The sequence below is a fragment of the Athene noctua genome, chromosome 6 (assembly GCF_965140245.1).
Source record: "Athene noctua chromosome 6, bAthNoc1.hap1.1, whole genome shotgun sequence".
Lineage (NCBI taxonomy): Eukaryota > Metazoa > Chordata > Aves > Strigiformes > Strigidae > Athene > Athene noctua.
Window position 1 is genome coordinate 14,084,422 of NC_134042.1, and position 17,732 is coordinate 14,102,153.

The 17,732-nt window shown below is 41.3% G+C and overlaps 1 long non-coding RNA gene across 2 annotated transcripts in view; it reads right to left on the reverse strand.

Moving 5' to 3' along the window:
* Positions 1–17,211, reverse strand: part of LOC141962027 (uncharacterized) — a 73,304-nt gene extending 56,093 nt beyond the window's left edge. For both annotated transcript variants that reach the window (XR_012633848.1, XR_012633849.1), the window contains exons 1-2: positions 17,108–17,211; positions 16,485–16,702 (exon numbers count right to left, since the gene is read on the reverse strand). This is a non-coding gene — a long non-coding RNA (uncharacterized LOC141962027). The remainder of the gene's footprint in view (positions 1–16,484; positions 16,703–17,107) is intronic.
* Positions 17,212–17,732: the final 521 nt, after the last annotated feature.

A 17,732-nucleotide genomic window follows, 5' to 3' on the forward strand; every position in this document is an offset into this window, starting at 1 on the left:
AAGAAAGAAGATGCTTCACTTCCAGAAAACGGAAAAACAGACCTCCAGCAGGCTCTGACTCACATGTATGCATCAAAACTAACTCTTTAAATGCAAGTTTCAGATCTAAAGCATGTGCATGTCAACTTTCCAGAAAGATTGGACATTTCTGTGTGTACCTGCAGAAGGACTATGGCACCTGCTTTTACAGGCCAGCAAAACACTAATGATATGGATGATGTGCTTTAAAAGCTTTTCAGAAAGCCTAACACATTAGAGTTGCATCAGACTAGCAAATCTTAAAGAGAATTTGACATTCTGTTCCTTATCTAAAGGACAGATCCAATGAGTAGCTCCAGCTTGCAGTTGCTATGTAGCTCACAAACAGAAACAGAATAGAAATCAAACGATGAAACACAATTTCTGCATAGTATCCTAGAGAATCTTTCCCCTTGACTCCTGACCAGCACTGTGCTGAAGCAGTGTTCAGTAATACTTAAAACTGCAACATGTTAATCAGAAACATCCTGTGAACATCAATAAAAGTTTACTTTAAGGGCGACTGAACACTCAGAGAGAGACTGTGGAGTTTCCATCCTCAGAGATGTTCAAAACTCAAGTGGACAATGTCCCAAGCAACCTGGTCTAGCTGACCATGCTTTGAGCAGCAGGGTTGGACTAGAGGATCCCCAGAGGTCCCTGCCAACTAAAAACACAGAATCATTAAGGCAACTGCATCTGCAGAGTTGGTGAAGGTTAGCCTCCATATAAACAGGAGGGTCTGTATACACACATCATATGCAGAATCCAAGCTATACTTACACAGTATTTTACATATTTTGTTTGATGCCTCTAGGCATGATCATACCATAAACATAAGTTATTGAAATCCAATAATCAAGACAAGGAAAGACTGGCTCGGCTTGCAGAAAATGTAAACAGAAGACACTCCTGTTTCATTGAACAAGAAAAAAACATTAACAGCAATATTTCTCTAAGCATTGCTGATAAATGCTACTATTGAAAAAAATAAAAGAAAATTTAAATGAAATGCCTACAAAAATAACTGGAAATTTTTTTAAGCTGCCATAGATCTAAGAAAAATAATCTTAAACCATGTCCTGAACAGCGTCAAAAGTTCCTCACCATTATAACAGTTGAATCTCCTCACCCTACACTTTTTGACACCATAGATTGACATGTCCTGTCACACCCATGACAATACCTCTGAACCTCAGCATCTCCTATTCTATAGAAAACTGTTCCCACATTCTCTGCAAATTTTTTTGAGTTTTAAAAAAATGCCCTTAGTCACGACCCTAGAATAGTATGCTTTCCCCTTTCCAAAATAAAGGTCAAAAGCCTTCAAAAGGCAAGACCAATTCATGTCTTGAAACGTAAGTAGCAGCTTACAGTAGAATCAGGTCAATTACTGAGAAAATTGAATATCTAAATGCCTTCAGAAGAAGATTCAATCCAAGCCATGTTTAATAAGACAGATCCAAATAGAATATTTATGATCCCATAAAAATCTTTTCCTAACGGCCTCCCCCCCTTTAAAAAAAAATCTCCAAATAATAAGATTTGTGGTTTTGTATATATCAAAAAGATTTACCTTTAATCAAGAAAGAATCTGCTTCACTAGGACTGAATTTTTTTCTCCCTTTTACGAAATGATAAATAGGCTTTGGTTTTGGCATAATATTAAGAATGGATAATGAACAAAATGAAAATAAATGTAATGAAGATTGTTTACCACATCTGAAAGCATCCTTCCATAACTTTAGACAACAGTGGTTACACAACACATGCACAGATCATCCCTTCTTTAGTCATTCAAACACTGAATAAAAAAAATTGTATTTACTTGCTAGTTACAATAAAATTGAAAAGTAAGCTTTCTCGAACATTTGCAGAGATAAAGTTGTCAGAAGTTACAGAAGATGAAATGCAGGTTTCACAACTATTAACAGCAAATCTCTGCACTACCACATCACCAACCACAATATATTTGACCCAAATGAGACTCAGGCACATGATCAAATTTTATCAAGTGTGCCACAACATGATACTGAATTGGTATCAGGGCCAGGAAAAAGTGCATAATATCTAATCCAGCACAAAACCATTGCGGTCTAAACAAATAATGCTTAATGTAAATAAGTCATGCTGATACCTGGTATGTATTTTATTTTTGCTTTAATTAAAGCAAACAGAGTAATTTATGAAATTGATACTTAACCTATGACCAGTATACTTTGGACCCAGTATTGGGAGCCCTAAAGCCCTGCTCATAGCATTGTTAACTTGGGGTTCCAACTTTGTAACCTTAAGCTTGGGTATTTCTTTACATACTCTTCCCACCATTTTTCTCTTTTCTTTTTACCAAGAGGAAAGTTAAAAGCATTCCATGTTGCAGAGCTCTACAGCCCAGGAGTCCAGTGCTGATTGATGCTGAATGGCTGAAATAGGTTCCAACTTTGACTACTGTCATCTAAACTGCAAAACTGTTATCACCGCATTACAAGAAAAACCAACACACCAGAAAAGTTGTTGTTGTAGAAGATTTGTGAATCATTATGGTCTAGTATTAGGCCTTGCAAATAATGCTGGTGAAGAAACCAGTACACTCAACTCTTGAAGGGAAGAGGAATCAAAGACCTCCACTCTCAGGAGCACTGGGAAGGAAAATGAGAGCTTACTGAGCCCAGATTGCACATCATATGGCAGTTGCTGAGATCAAGAGGCCAAAAGAGGAGTTTGGCCCAGTTACTGTTCCACATGGTCCCAATGTCAGACAACCAAAGTCAATATGCAGCTTATTCAAAGACATTCCCCTCTCAGATGGATATAAACACTTTGTTTTGCCTCTCTAAAAAGGGACAGATCTCACACTGCAAACCTACCTTGTAATCGATCCCAAGTTTAAAAGTAAATCATTACAAATCCTTCTTTACCTGCAGCCTTATTTTTACTCAAAAGCACTATAAGTACAGAAGATACAACCTTTTCTCAAAGTCAGGATGTCCTCTTGGATGGTCTCCCCTACCACCTGTCCAGTGAGACCCAGAACAATTAGCCTCTACATCCCTTGACTAAGTACCAAATGAACCTGCTTGGCTTTGCGAAGAGAACAGGAAGAATTTGAACAAGAAAAATGCTAACATTTTCACTAGTCAGACAAGCAAGAGCAAGAACAAAACAATCTTCCACACTCACCAGATCACCTCCTTTCAACAAAGCCTTACAACACATTTGCCAGTCAGCACCAGGCACACAAGAGGAAGCCAGGAGCACCTGGTGACAGTGAAAGGGCAGGATCCCACTTGTTTGTGCTCCTCTTGTTTGATGGATCCCGAGTGTTTGCAGAAGTTTGCAGGATGAGCCTTACCTTAAAACATACATCTCAGTAGTATACAGACAAGATCCTCCTTGAGAAAAGCTAGTATGAGGAAAGCTTCTGGTAACCAATATTCCACTTTTCAACAATAGCACTGTTGTAACTTTAGGAGGAAAGAAGAAAACAGAAAAAGACTCTTCCCTGATACAAAGTGATTTCCTCTACCAAAAAAAACACAAAAGCTGCTCATACACTGGTAGTATTAACAATTCTGGAGAGAGGGTTAAAAAAGAACAAAAGGCAAGCAAGCTCATAGGACACTTAACAGCAGAAACTATTAAACAACCTAAATACAGATATCACTACTGGCTCCCATTATCTTTTGTCTTTTGCTTTTTTTTTTTTTTTTTTGAAGTAAGTAAGACTTGGCAGAACAAATAGTTACATGAACTAACAGACCCTGGTACCTTCAAATCTCTCTCATATTTGACCAGATTTGATATATAAGAACACATACACTCCAGCTGAAGTTTCTCCCATGCAACTGTGTTAATCACACAGCTGCTCTGGTGACTAACACCACCCTTGTGCATGCTGCAGCTCTTATCACCACCGGGACTCAATCGCAACCATCCAGTAGTCTGCTTTTACAAAGTCTGTTGACTCTAGGTGTGCACAAAGGGCTAGAACAAAAGCCATCAAATTAAAAATTAGGAGGTTGGAGAGACGGAAGAAGTGTTAGAGAGGAAAAAAGCAAACCGGCAGGCACACACAGAGCATAACTGCACAAGCTGGTTTCCATAGGAAACCAAAAACTTTGAGGGCAGCCTTACCTCAAACCTGTTATCAGAAATCTAGGCTACAGTAACTGCAATCTCAGCAGTGACTGCCACGCAGCACAGACACCCAAGCTAGCACTGAGCTAAAGAATGCTATCCACACATTTGCTAGAACTAGATGAAAACTAAAATGGAAAAACTGCAAGAGTGACAATGTTGGGTATACTGGCCAGCTCTCACAGAGCACGGTGTCAGGGACATTCTCTGAAGGAGAGCCAGACAGTACTTCACATGTGGATTTTGAACACAATTCTTTCTGAACACTACTTCAGAGCCCACACCAGCCATTAATACAGATTTAAAGGTATACTTTAAAATATGTTTTACTGGCCTTAGAGTTGTAAGTTTCTACACATTTCATTTACTTGTTCTGTGTGCAGTCTGTTTTACTCTTTTTGTCATTTTACAGACCATCTCATTCTCTGTTGCTACAGGTCAAGATGTGTACAACAAGTTCACTAAGACAGGCATGTCTAGTAGACAATTAAAATCCAAGGCAATTTCTTCCAGCATTATTTTAATTTGTAGCATGCCAGCTATTATGCTGGCACCAGTAATCCGCTGACCTCTGAGCTGAAACTGCTGGACTGACAGCAGAACCAGAAACATGACAGCCACGTTAGCACAATGTTGTCCCCGAGCTGAGTAAGCCCCACTGCAGAGGAAGGCTAGCTAGCTCACATGTAACACTATGCTACTCCTGTTAAATGCTATCCAGATGCAAGCCACAAGCTCAGCACAGTGTTGCATTGTGCCACATAGGCACTGGGAGCTACAGTTATAATAATAAATAAAATAAGATCAGGGCACAGGCTTGAGCACTAATCCATAACTGTCATGGTTTTGTTCAAGTTTACTAACAGACATCGATGTAGAGGAGATCCCACAAGGCGAGGGACTGCTCCCAGCAAACAGCAGGGGTTTGAGCTGGGCAGAGCCACTCTTCAGAGCAGAAAGCGGGCTGCCGACAACTGGGGACAGAGCCACTAGATTCCCCAGAGCTGGCTCAAGAGTCTCCAGCACAGCTTTATAGCTAGTTATGAATAAATTCATCTATGGTAAGATGAAATCTAAAGCCCAAGGCAGCTTCTGCTCTGAACACTATTACAGATTTCTCATGTGCATGTTAAAACGACTTGCTCAAGGGCATCTACATTTACTTATTTATCAAAGTCAATGAGGTAAACTAATGAATGAATACGAGGCGCTGATATTACAGTAATATCACATCAAAATACAATCTCATTAGTACCCATAAACGAGTGAAGTCGAGTGCACTCAATGCAGAGCAGCACAATTATCATGCAACTACACTGCACCACATTAGCTATTTAGATGATTCCATATTTCGCCAGATTAGGGCTCTGGCCCTTTCCAGTCCATCAAAGTACAGACACGAGTATAAAATACTTACCTATTGCCAATGTTGTAATTATCCTGCTTGATTCCTCCCCCCCCCCCCCCCCCCCCCCGCCTTTGGTTTTTTTTTTCCAATCAAGTCAGGTAGTATTGTCTAAAACTTAGCTACTTAGCTTGGGGGGTGTAAGGAAATAAAACTTCATTCCAAAAGTAATTGTTTATGTCACCAGGAGAAACAGTTTACAGAACCTTCCCCACATACCCCTTCTTTCCCAGCAGCCTTTCAGATGCAGAAAATGAACAGATCAAATCATACTAACTTTACCAGAAGCAACAGTCTGCTCCTCACATGTAATCATGACAATGAGACAACTGGGTTTTGTTCAAGACAAGGAAAGGCCCTGAGAAGAGAGTACTCTCAAAGCCATAAACTGCTATTAAAAGTCCCTCCCCCTGCAGCCAGGTCTCTGACCATCTAGTGTCTCAGACAGAAGAGGTCACTGAAACCAGGTGATCTGTTACCAAGGGACACACTGTAAGCCCTTCTCAATTATCTTTCTTGGGGAAAAGAGGCAAGCAACTTTTTAGTACAACAATTCAGCTAGATAATGACAACAGCTCGATCTCACAAGTAGTTTTATTAATATTGCATATGTTCATCTTAATGACATTCAGTGCTAATTAACATGGTTATAAACTCAACTGCAGTGGCACCTCAACAGTATCCTAAGTCTTCAGTTCCAAATTTTGAGCACAGGGAAAATACAACACTTTGCCTTGCGACCCAGGGTACCAGTATTCAAGTGACTAACCTATCTGAGGTTTCCATACATTTCAAAAGCTTTTGGCAACTCAGCTAAGTACTAAGGTGATAACAAAGAAGGATTACAACAAACAAGATAGTTACTAACATTAACATTTTAAAGTCAGAAACTCTGTGCAAACAACAGTCACTCAGTACTAACACAAGATTCAAAAAGAAAAAAACCCACCACCTTTTGAAAAGACAATTTATACTTGGCACAATTGCTCTGAACCTCTAACATGGAAAGGTTTTTGTACCTCCCTTATCAGCAACAAGAAAACAGTGTAATGCAGAAACCACTATTTAAGGGTATTTTGCATTATACTATGCATGCAATTACTTCATTTTCAAAAGTACTATTAAACAACTTTACCTGCAAGCACATAACACCCACATACTGTCACAGAGCCAAGAGTTTTTATTGCCACCTGTAAAATGTTACTGAAATAGAGCAGCACTGTTCCACAAGTCCTTGTCTTTCCCCATGTAAAAAAGTGACTGTGAAATACCACATAATCAGGTAGCACCATCTATGCTATCACAGAATCATCTAGGTTGGAAAGGACCCTGAAGATCACCTAGTCCAACCATTAACCTAGCACTGACAGTTCCCAACTACACCAGATCCCTCAGCGCTGTGTTGACCCGACTCTTAAACACCTCCAGGGATGGGGACTCCACCACCTCCCTGGGCAGCCCATTCCAACACCTAACAACCCGTTCTGTAAAGAAATTCTTCCTAATATCTAGGCTAAACCTTCCCTGGAGCAACTTGAGGCCATTCCCTCTTGTCCTATCGCTTGTTACTTGGTTAAAGAGACTCATCCCCAGCTCTCTGCACCCTCCTTTCAGGCAGTTGTCCTCACGGAACTCACCTGTTACAAGCAATAACCTTCTAATTTGTAGCTAAGCTTCAAGTAAGAATTAAATCTAGCCATGTTTTCTGATAATACCTGGAAAAAAAGCTAGTAATTCTGCAGGAAAGCAGTATTCACAACTTTAAGCATTTAGCTTCACCTTTACAGAGTTGTGCTGATTACTCTCCTACCGCCCTTCAAATAGATTTTCAATTCTTCTCTCACTTTTAAAGCCAGAAAAATCACATACATCTTTGGACCTTTCTTTTCTAAACTACAACACTCAGGAAAAAGAGGAAGGGAAAGGGAAAAACAGAAGATATTCACTTGTTCATACAGTTTCAGCTACAACATTTAAACACAATTCAAAAAATTCATTTTCAGTACTGTTATCTACGAAAATGTATCAGTCGTGTTTATTCCGGATGCTTTAATGCCATGTCAAATGGAAGCTCATTGTTCTGCCAAAAATCTTTTAGTCCTCTACATCAGAAAAACTGACAACTAAGGCAAACACTACAATAACTTGCAATTCCTCCTCATCTGTACCCAACTTTTTCTAAATAGTCAATAACCTAACAATTCTTATTGTTATTACCCTACCCATCTTCCCTAATGCTCACACTACCTTCAGTATGTTCCAAAGTAGCACTTTGTTCAGTTGTTTATTTTAAATGTCTACTAGCTCTCCATTCAATCAATCATTTTTTCAAGTTTGACCCATTCATTTAATTAGAAATACACATAATTACACATCTTTCTATTACACATAACTGAAAAATGAAATGAGGATTTTTATCTATAAATTCCTTCAACTGGCCCATGATTTCTCTCCTTGGTTCAGTCTGAGAGGCCTGTCTTATTTAGTCCTGGGCCACTTAACCTCCTGTCTCAAGAACCTGAAGTAACCTGTCACCTGAAATTAGACTGCATCATACTTGGGAATATTCAGCAACTACTATAAATGGCTTTGCTTTTTTATGTTTTTAAGCAAAGTGCAGGTTTACAAAAGATAAGGAACAGCAGAAGTCTCTCCCCTCCTCCAGCACTTCAGACATTTTCTATCTCTGCACATTTTGTACTTTTACAAGAAGCAATGTTTACCTTGCATCCATTATTTTTCATGTGGCCAGCTCTGCACAACTGCTAAGTTGTTCTGAATTAAACTGACTGTTCACCCTGCCCCAATTTTCAGAAGAGATGCCTTGTATCTCTTAGTTAAAGAGCACATTCACAACATTTGCACTCTTCTCCTTGGCAGGCATAAAGTTGTTGGCAGTTTGAGGTAAGTCATTACACTTAAGATCCAAGAACAAAAAGATACTTCTGCAATTCAAGAATGAAAAACCTCAGCTCAGCAGCTCAGGTATGTAAGCACTGGCTTACATACTAAAAAATTGAGATTTAATGATGCCAGCAATCAGCAGATAATGACTAACTTCTGTTAAAATAACAGTGATGAACACCCTTCACAACATTTAATTACTGCTTATTATCATACCTTTGTTTTAGCGGAGATGTGCTTTAAATTACCAACAAATTTGAAAGTCTTTACTGCATCAACACTATATATACAAGTGATTAAATCTGGAAAATACAGCACACTGCTGCATGTTCACACTCAACTCTAATGCTGTTGTTTGGAGCCAGAATAACCCCTCTGTTCTCAAATGTTACCTAGCATATTAATTAACCCTAAAAATTTTCTGGGCGAAAACTGAGGTACAATAGTACAGGATTAAAGAGTCGTGACAATTTTAACACATGATAAAAACACCCATGTAGCTCTGCAGATCTTGCGGCTTTGCCTAGATAGGGAGGCAAAGTACTATATAAGACAAGAATTAACTTATGGCTCTCACATTATTCCATAGAGCTTATCCCACAGTTTGAATAGCAGAGTAGAAGTGTCTGTGGAAGGCAGCACTCCAGAGCACCACGACCATTCTCTTCACTGCAACAGACATGCCCTAAAAACCCATGGAACTTAAAATCCCAAAAAGGCCTGGTCAATTTTGAATGAATGGAGTGTTTTAAGATTATATTAGCATTTTCCTTTTGTTTATGTTAACAAGGGCATTCTAGCAAAGATCATCCTACCATCTCTCTGTATGGCAATGTAATAAACAATACTAGATTTGGGACATCATGGGAATTTCCAGAGTTATGCCAAGTAGAGTCAATGACTACCCTGCAAGATGATACAGAAATCAACAGGGGGAAGGTTAAAAAAACTTGCCTTTCTGTCAACACTGCCTTCTTCAAAGACTGCAAAAGAAGGGGGTCAAGAAAAAAAACATGCAAGGAAAGGACAAATTACGTACATAGTTTTTACATAAGTGTCTCCTTTTCTCACTTCTAAAAGTTTGCTTTAGCAAGAACTGGGGGAAAGCATCAGGTTTCACTCTTTATTCCAGCTGCTGTATAATCAATACAGTGCAGTCTACTGAACTATTTTATTACGATTCACGCAACAAGCTGTTAAATACATTTGCAAAGTAGATCAGTGCCAGTATCATGTCATTCATAAAGATATGTTTATTTTCAAGGCATGAGAATGTTAAACCATAACTTTCTTCTGCACAATTATGCAGTCATTCTACACGGACTGAAAGCATGAAATCCAATTTCAGCCCTTCCAATTTGAAAAAAAATACAGTGGTAGCAATCTCAACTGCATCCAGCAGAAGCAGGGAAACCCCTTAAGACTGATTTGGTGGGGACTAGTATTGTCTTCTAATCATAATAATATTCCCAAAATAGTATCAAACATTTTATTTTTAAAACATTTTTTTTAAATTCAGATTGGTAACTCAGAAAGTAGAAAACCCTTGTCCACGAAAACAAAGAGATCTTTAAATAGTTCAGAACTAATAACTCCAATGACTTTTGTTTAACACATTTAAGCCTGCAGTTTAAGTTTCATTACCCACTGTCTCTTTTTTTTTTTTTAATATGTAGACAGTCATATTACACTATAGGAATGTAGGAAAAAAAGTCCAATTTTTGCCACAGTTTCTTCAGCAAGAGCAAATTTGTGCTTTGGCCCTTCCAAATACAAACATTCAAGATACAGATGCATATGTTTCCTCTTACACCTGCCTCTTGAAGGAAAATACATACACCCCCCTGCTTCTTGCATGCCCAGATAAAGGAAAGCAGGTTTCCTGTGGCAGGTTTGCAACCTAAGAGCCAAAACTAGGAAGCTGTGATAAACTGACACCAGCAGTGTGCTGCTACCCAAGCAAAGGACATGAAACAGGCTGGATACCAAAGTAAAACTATTTCACACTAGTTCGGGAGAAAAAGAAAAAAATCACTACAAGCATGGTCTTGATTTTAAAAAGTTGCTTAAACTGTATCTACACCAGGACTTCACATAGTAGGACCCTTTGAGCTACACTCGCTATCAGTTTGCAGAGCCCAGAGCAGTTTTACCCAAGAGTTCAACCTCCTGCTCTGAGCAGGGCTGATTTCCACATTGCAACAAGTTGCTCATGGCTTTATCCTGTCAAGCTTTAAAAGTCTCCAAGGATGGAGATTCATCAGTCACTCTGGGGTGGTCCGTTCAATGCTTAACCACCCTCATAATGATTTATTTTAACTTTTGTAGCCGCTTTGGTGTGCATAAACTGGATCTCTCCTAGAGGAAACTAAGCTAAACATCCTTCCCCAGAAGTTCACCAAATGTGGCCCAACCCTCAATGGCCATAGCAGTCCAAAGAGACAAACCACATCTGTGTTGGGAACATCCAGTTCAGGAGACCAGACTAAATTCTGTCTGCATTAAAATTACTGAAATACTAACAGTGTCGATCTGGGAGACTCGCCACCCCCATCAGCCAGAGATCCACTTCTACTCTGCCAAACTATCTGCTAGCGTAAGACCAAGTGACAAAGCCACACACACAGACAGCAATTTTGAAATTAGAGGAAGGAAAGAAGCACTCTTTGAACCAGAAAGAAAGGAGAAAGAAGTTATAAACCAGAAAATTATAATCTCCCTTGGAAAACACCAGTCATCACGGATCTGCACCAAATACTTCAGATGGCAGTGTGAAGTACAGTTACGATTTTGTGTGAGCATGAAGTCAGACCAGTAGCTTATTATAAGATGAAAAAAACAGGCAGTATGAAAATAAAGTTTTGGTAATTTCAAAAAGTCTCAAGAACAATGTAAAAGTGTTCTTGGGGCTATGCAACTTTTGGTCAAATCAGCAAATGAATGTGTTTAAAAATGTTTGTTAACTCTTTAGAAAGAGCCGTCTGTATTACCACCAACAAGAAAACCCAAAATATGCATCAGAGCTGCTGAAGTGAACAACAGAAAGTTCTGCTACCACAGCAGTTGCTCTACAGATATTATCTGCTGCTATTAAAAAAAGTTCTGAATTAATCCTATTTCACATCACATCAGCATACAATAAGCCTGTCATTTAAATTCAAAGGTCAGAAGACAATTGATTTAGCTGATGGTGCTGTAACGCATTGTGACAAGAAATTCAGAGAGCAGAGCCATGCTAAAAAAGCAGCCTTTGCCACCTCCTGGAACCCCACGATCCACTGCACAGAGAGGCAGCAAAGTAGGCTACAGAGCAAAGAAAGATGCTCAGCAATTTCCCCCACCCAGAAAAGAAACTCACAAAATAATACCAGCCAAGCATATTAAACATAACTGAGTCTCCCAAGCAGACTTAACAGGCAACTTTTCCCTAACTGGGGCACAACTTCTGACCCACGATTTCTAACAGTCTGGAGTAAGAGCATGTTTTCTGAGATTCTGACTAGTAGCTGAGGTTTTTAACCAATGATGCTACAGCGAATTAAGAAAAGTAAGATATATTGCAGGGTTAACTTGAAATGCTTTCACTAAGATAAAAGTGCCCCTTAACATACAGGTTCAACATCAGCATGTTTCTCACAGCTGCAGTAAAAACCAGTCTCTCCGAGGTCTAAATAAGTATTTTGAGGTTAAAAAAAAAAATGTTACCTCAAAAAGGCAAACGAACAAGACAAAAATTTAAATAAACACTGCCAAAAGGGTTTTGAGCACTGAAGGTAAACCATAACGAATCTTGAAGAACAATCCAATTTTAGAACAACTATATGCTACATGCCAGTAGTTTATTTAAATTTTGACAATTTATGAAATAAAACTTGGTCTTCAAAAACCACTTCACTAATCTTTAATATCATCCCTCTGAAGAAAGCATTCTTTCTTTTCTACAGAGCTCAAGACCAAAGGCAAAAAGAGCATTAAAACACCAAAGTGTTTCTCAGGCCTAAGCATGAACCACTATTCCCAGTAACAACTCTTCCTTCTGTATTATGGTTTTAAATAACTCACATTCAGAAATTCTATGCAGTCATGCATTTGTCAGAACTTGCATCTCTCTCTTCAAAACACACGTCAATCCACTGTGCAGAGAACAAGAGCTACTACTATTGCATTGCAGCATCTAACACAAGATTAAGTAGTATGAAGAGATGAAGCCAAGATTGATTTTGATCTTCCTAATCAAACACGGGTTTGCAAGCGAGGATCCACTTACACATGTAGTCCTTTGAAACAACACTGACGAATACCTGATCACATAATTCACCAACTATTAAGATTATGAGAAGTGTTATGTCACCACATTCAAATGAAATGCTTTTTAAAACATGCTTCCATAAAGAAAACAACGACTTGTAAACGCTTAGTCTCACTTAACACTTAACATAAAAGACATGTGGCACAATCTAAATCAAACAACCCATCCAGCAAACTGGTGCCACAGAATTCAAAATTAAAGAGACTGAGACAATGACATAACGTAGCTTTACATATGCAAAGACAGACATCTAAAACCATTTTATCTGCTGATTCACGTTCAAAAACACAGCTAAACAACCAAGCAATTCTAGTGTCTCTGTAACTCCTAAAGGGTTTCCCAAAGTTCAGGCTGCAGCACTACTACCAAAGCTAACACCGAAACTGCTACAGTTAGTCTTGCACTGCCAGCTGCATAAGGATTAAAAATCAGAGTTAGTCAAATCCACAAAATTAAGTCACTCACCCTCACCAGTGGTGATATTCTGTGGGTTTACAACTGTGCCTTCAGTTAACCGTTGCTGGTAAGGTTCCACTCCCATAAAATATTGATTGCTTTTCATTAAATAAGAGAATATCTCAACTCTCAGACCCATAAAATCCCACTTTATAAGCCTCCAGTTTGAGAGTCCTCATTCCAACATTAAACTGAACTCAGTGAAATATAAAGCTCAGACTATTTAAAAGTTGCTATTTAGAGGGATATACTTGAAATCAAGTCACTGAAATCCTATCTCCCTGGAAACATACAACACAGAACAATGTAACACCTTCCCCCCCCCCCCCCCCCCCCCCGAAGATACTTAACATATGATTAATTTTACATGAAGCCTCACCTAGCAGGTTTTAGAATGTATGCATTTACACTGACAAAAGAAATAAGAAACTTCACTTATTATTGCTGTATTTCTGTCATAACATATTAACGAGAAGTTAAACAAATGGGTTTCAGAATAAATGAATAAAATAAAAATCTAAAAGATGGATAATAAAGTAAACAAAGCAAAGATATAAAAAGATATTAACAGATAATTAAATCATGCTCTATTGACTTTTAAAATATTTATATTAAGGAGCTGCCGAGGAATAAAAGGAATCTGCCTGAAGCTAAGAAAGCCAAGGAAATAACAGATCAAAACTGTTTGCCAACTAGCCAACACCTAGGGTCAATGAGAATAAATTTAAACCTCTAAAAATGTCAGCATTAGGGAAACCAACTTGTGTGACTGAAATTCTGACGAAGGCAGAAGCTCTGCTTCTTTACCCCAGTAGGGTAACCAGGATTTCTAAGCAGTAGCAGTAAGAACCGAATAGCTTGCAGCAACCCCCTTGCTGAAGGGATTAAAAGACATGGAGAAAACGTCTACTGCAGAAAACAAGGAGCAATGCTATAGGACAAAACAGATAGAGGAATAGAAAAGAAATACAAACAGGCCTCAACCCTTTGTCTTACTAGCCTACCTCTCATCTTCCCACTATATTTCCAAAATTACCCTCCTTAAGTGGTAGGATGTGACCTTACTAAAACTCAAAACAACCAGTAGGAATATTTTATGTTCTTAAAATTGTTTCTTTCTCCTATCTTAGAAATAAAAAATGTGTTCATATTACCAGAATTAGTAATTCTGAAATAAACATTTTAAAGGATATATCTAAGACACATGTACAAAACTGAGAGGAAAAAAAAAGACCCACATAAGAAAAAAACGATCTTGAAACAGCAGCAGAACGCTTATAAGCATGATTAAAAAAAATTTCCTCCAGGTTTTCACGGAGGTTTTAAGAGGCCATAATTTGACATCGTTTTAAAAACAACAGCTATCCAAAAATTAATCCCAAACCTCAAGGTAACATTTCAGATAAACATGAAAGGGGGAAAAAGCTCTTCAAATCTAGAGCCAATTATGCATGAGTGAAATGACAATCATACATTTTATTATAGAAAAAATAGATTATGAATTAGAAGTCCCCAAATTAAGTTTTTCTTCCTGACTGCAGCTCCACCCTTTCACAGTTCTGCGTCAGTACCTACACTTGTTAGCCTGTCAAGTCAAGCAACTTTTTGCAGCCCTACAGTAGTCAGAGCTGACATCCCATTTTGCTTCTGACTTCACCATCTAAGAGGTTATACGAACCACAACTGAAAGCTAAGTGCGCCTATCCCAAGTAGCAGTGTTAAAACCATGCATTTTATTAGCATCAGTAATACCTCCTTAATACACTGTTGAGCAACCAAGTACCCATCCTTTAATCAATCGGCCACAAATAAACCCTGTTAAAATGGGGGGGGGGGGGGGGGGAGGGAGAATCTTCAGTCCCTAGTTACCTACCAACAAAGAAAGACGGTATTTACATAAAACATTCAATCATTAAACTTTTCTTTTTAGCTTTACTAAAGACAACACATGTGTTTTTACAACTACGAAAAAAATATCTGAAGTTCCCACACTGTTTCTGGATTAATAATTAATTGGTACGGCGTCTGATGGCCTAAGGCACAAAAGCCCTGACAGCGAAACACAACTCTCTGCCACTACAACTGCCACAAACTTCTGCCTTGGTACTTTCATCTGTCTCTGCCACCACTCCAGCTGAAGGGGAAAGGAGGCTAGCCCAGTAATACCTTCCAAATAAATAACCACCAAACTCTCCACCAGAGAAAACACAGATACTTATTATCCAGTTTGTACTTGCAGTGACAACACGCAAAAACTCCGGGGGGGGGGAAGAGACTGTTTTCCCTTTTACAAAACTGGCTTATGCCTTCAATTAAAGAAAACTAATGCTTAATTCCCATAGTTAACGAGCCAAAAAAACCCTCAATGAACTCCACCATGAAAGGACTGCTTTCTAAAGAAAATGCCAATCTTGGTTCATCCATACAGGTCTGGAACCTAATGAAATCTGACACCTTTACTCTGAAAACAAATTTGCATTGTATTATCAACTAAGGCTCCGTGCTCACAGATGCACTTCATTCAGCAGGCAGTAAAGGGTTCATTAAAGCAGCATCACGAAAATATTTAAAAGCGATCTTGCAAGCAAATTTTTTTAAAAGCGATTCTATAAGCAATATTATCCAAAAAATGCCTCTGTATTCCTCTTTGGGTAAAAAAAGATGCCTCCTCCATCTAAAACACGCAGATGTGTGGCCAAGGTTATACAAGGAGATCTTCATTAACTTGAGCAATTCCCATTTTGTATCACTGTTTTACCAGACACAAATGGGTGAATTCCTCATTAAGCGAACTGCAGCTGTATCAGTTACCCAGTGCAAATAATACAGTTATTTTTAAATACACTATGAGAACATTAATATCAAGACTTCATACAACACAGAACGGGGGAAGAGCAAACAAACTCAGCGGAGGAAGGTTATCCCCTCCTCTCCTACCCTTCCCTGCTTCTCCACAACCATCTCCTCCCCCCTCCCAGTAAGAGCCAGTTTAAGGCATTCCCTGCTTTCCCACTCGTCCAGGCTCCTAGTGAAGAAATCAACCATCCGCAAATATTTTGTTCCTCCCACCCCCTCTCCGAGGAGCTGCGCTTTCAGCACATCCCCACCGGCACTGCCTCCAAATTACCTAATTGTTATCATTACTGTGGTCTCAGCACCGGCTCGGAACAAAAAACAGCCCGACTACACCCTCGCTGACTCTAAAAAGTAAAGGGAAAAAAAAAAAAAAAAAAAAAAAATTGAAGTACAACTTACAGCGCCGAGCAAGAGACAAGTTATTTATCGAGCCTCGAAGGCGAGCAGCCTGCCGCTCCCGGGCCCGCAGGGCTGCGCGCCCTCCGCCGCCTCCGCAGGGGACGGGCAGCCGCCACTGCGGAGCGGCACTGCGCGGCACGGCGCGGAGGCACTGCGCGGCACGGCGCGGCGCCACTCACCGCCGCCTCCGTCCGCCCTCCCGCTCGGGGCTGCCTTTCCTGAGGAGAAAAAGACACAAATCTGGCAAATAGCACCGGGCTCGGCTCGCTCCGGCGGGACCCGCGCACGACCCGCCCGCGGCCCGGGGCTGCCGGCACGGCGGGCTCCCGCCGCCCCGGGGGCGCACGGAGCGGCCGCCTCCCGCCCGACGGCGGAGCGGGGCTGGGGGCGGCGAGGGCGCTCTGCGGGCCACTTTCTCCCGGGCCCCCAGCCCTCGCCAATTCCGGCTGCCGGGCAGGGGGCCGCTCCCCCCGCGCGCACACACACACACACACACACACACACACACACACACACACACCCTCGGTCAGCGGCACGGCGGCTGCCCGCGCCCGGCTCCGCGGCAGGAGGGAGGGGGACGGCGCGCAGCCCGCCCCGGCTCGGCGCTCCCGCTCGCAACTCACCCAACAAAGTTGCCGCCGCGGCGGCGGCTGCCGGCGGCTCCGCTCGGCTGGGCTGGGCTCTGCGCGGCGCTCCCCGCCCGCGCCCGGGATGAGCTCACCCCGCCGCCCGCTCCGCTCCGCCCGCCGCCGCCGCCGCAGCTCTCGCGAGAGGGGCTGCCCCGCCGCCCGCCCGCGCTCCGGCGGCGAGGGGCGGGGGCGAGCCGCCCCGCGCGCGTTCCCATGGCAACGGCCAAGCGCCGGGCCTAGCGGGCGGCCCGGGCCTGCGCCGCGCTCGCCCCGCTCCAGCCGCCCCCCGCGCCGGGCCCGGCCCGCCCCTCCGCACCCGCGGGGCTGCGAACGTCAATCCGGGAGCCTCGCGGGTGAGGGGGGGCGGCGGGGCTGCGCTCAGGGAACCGCCCGCTGGCTCAAGGCGGCCCGGGGCCCACGGCGGGGTACAGGGCCCGGGTCACTCGGAACAGCGACCTGGATGTGTAGACGCGGTAACTACACTCCTTGGGGCATGCCCAATACACTTCAGTGTTGCACCTCTCCAATCTTTTTTCATTAAAATGCCCTCTTTTTTTTTTGTTTTTGATCATTATATCACATTTCAGCCTCCTGGAGACCTGTAGGGAGAAGGTCACTG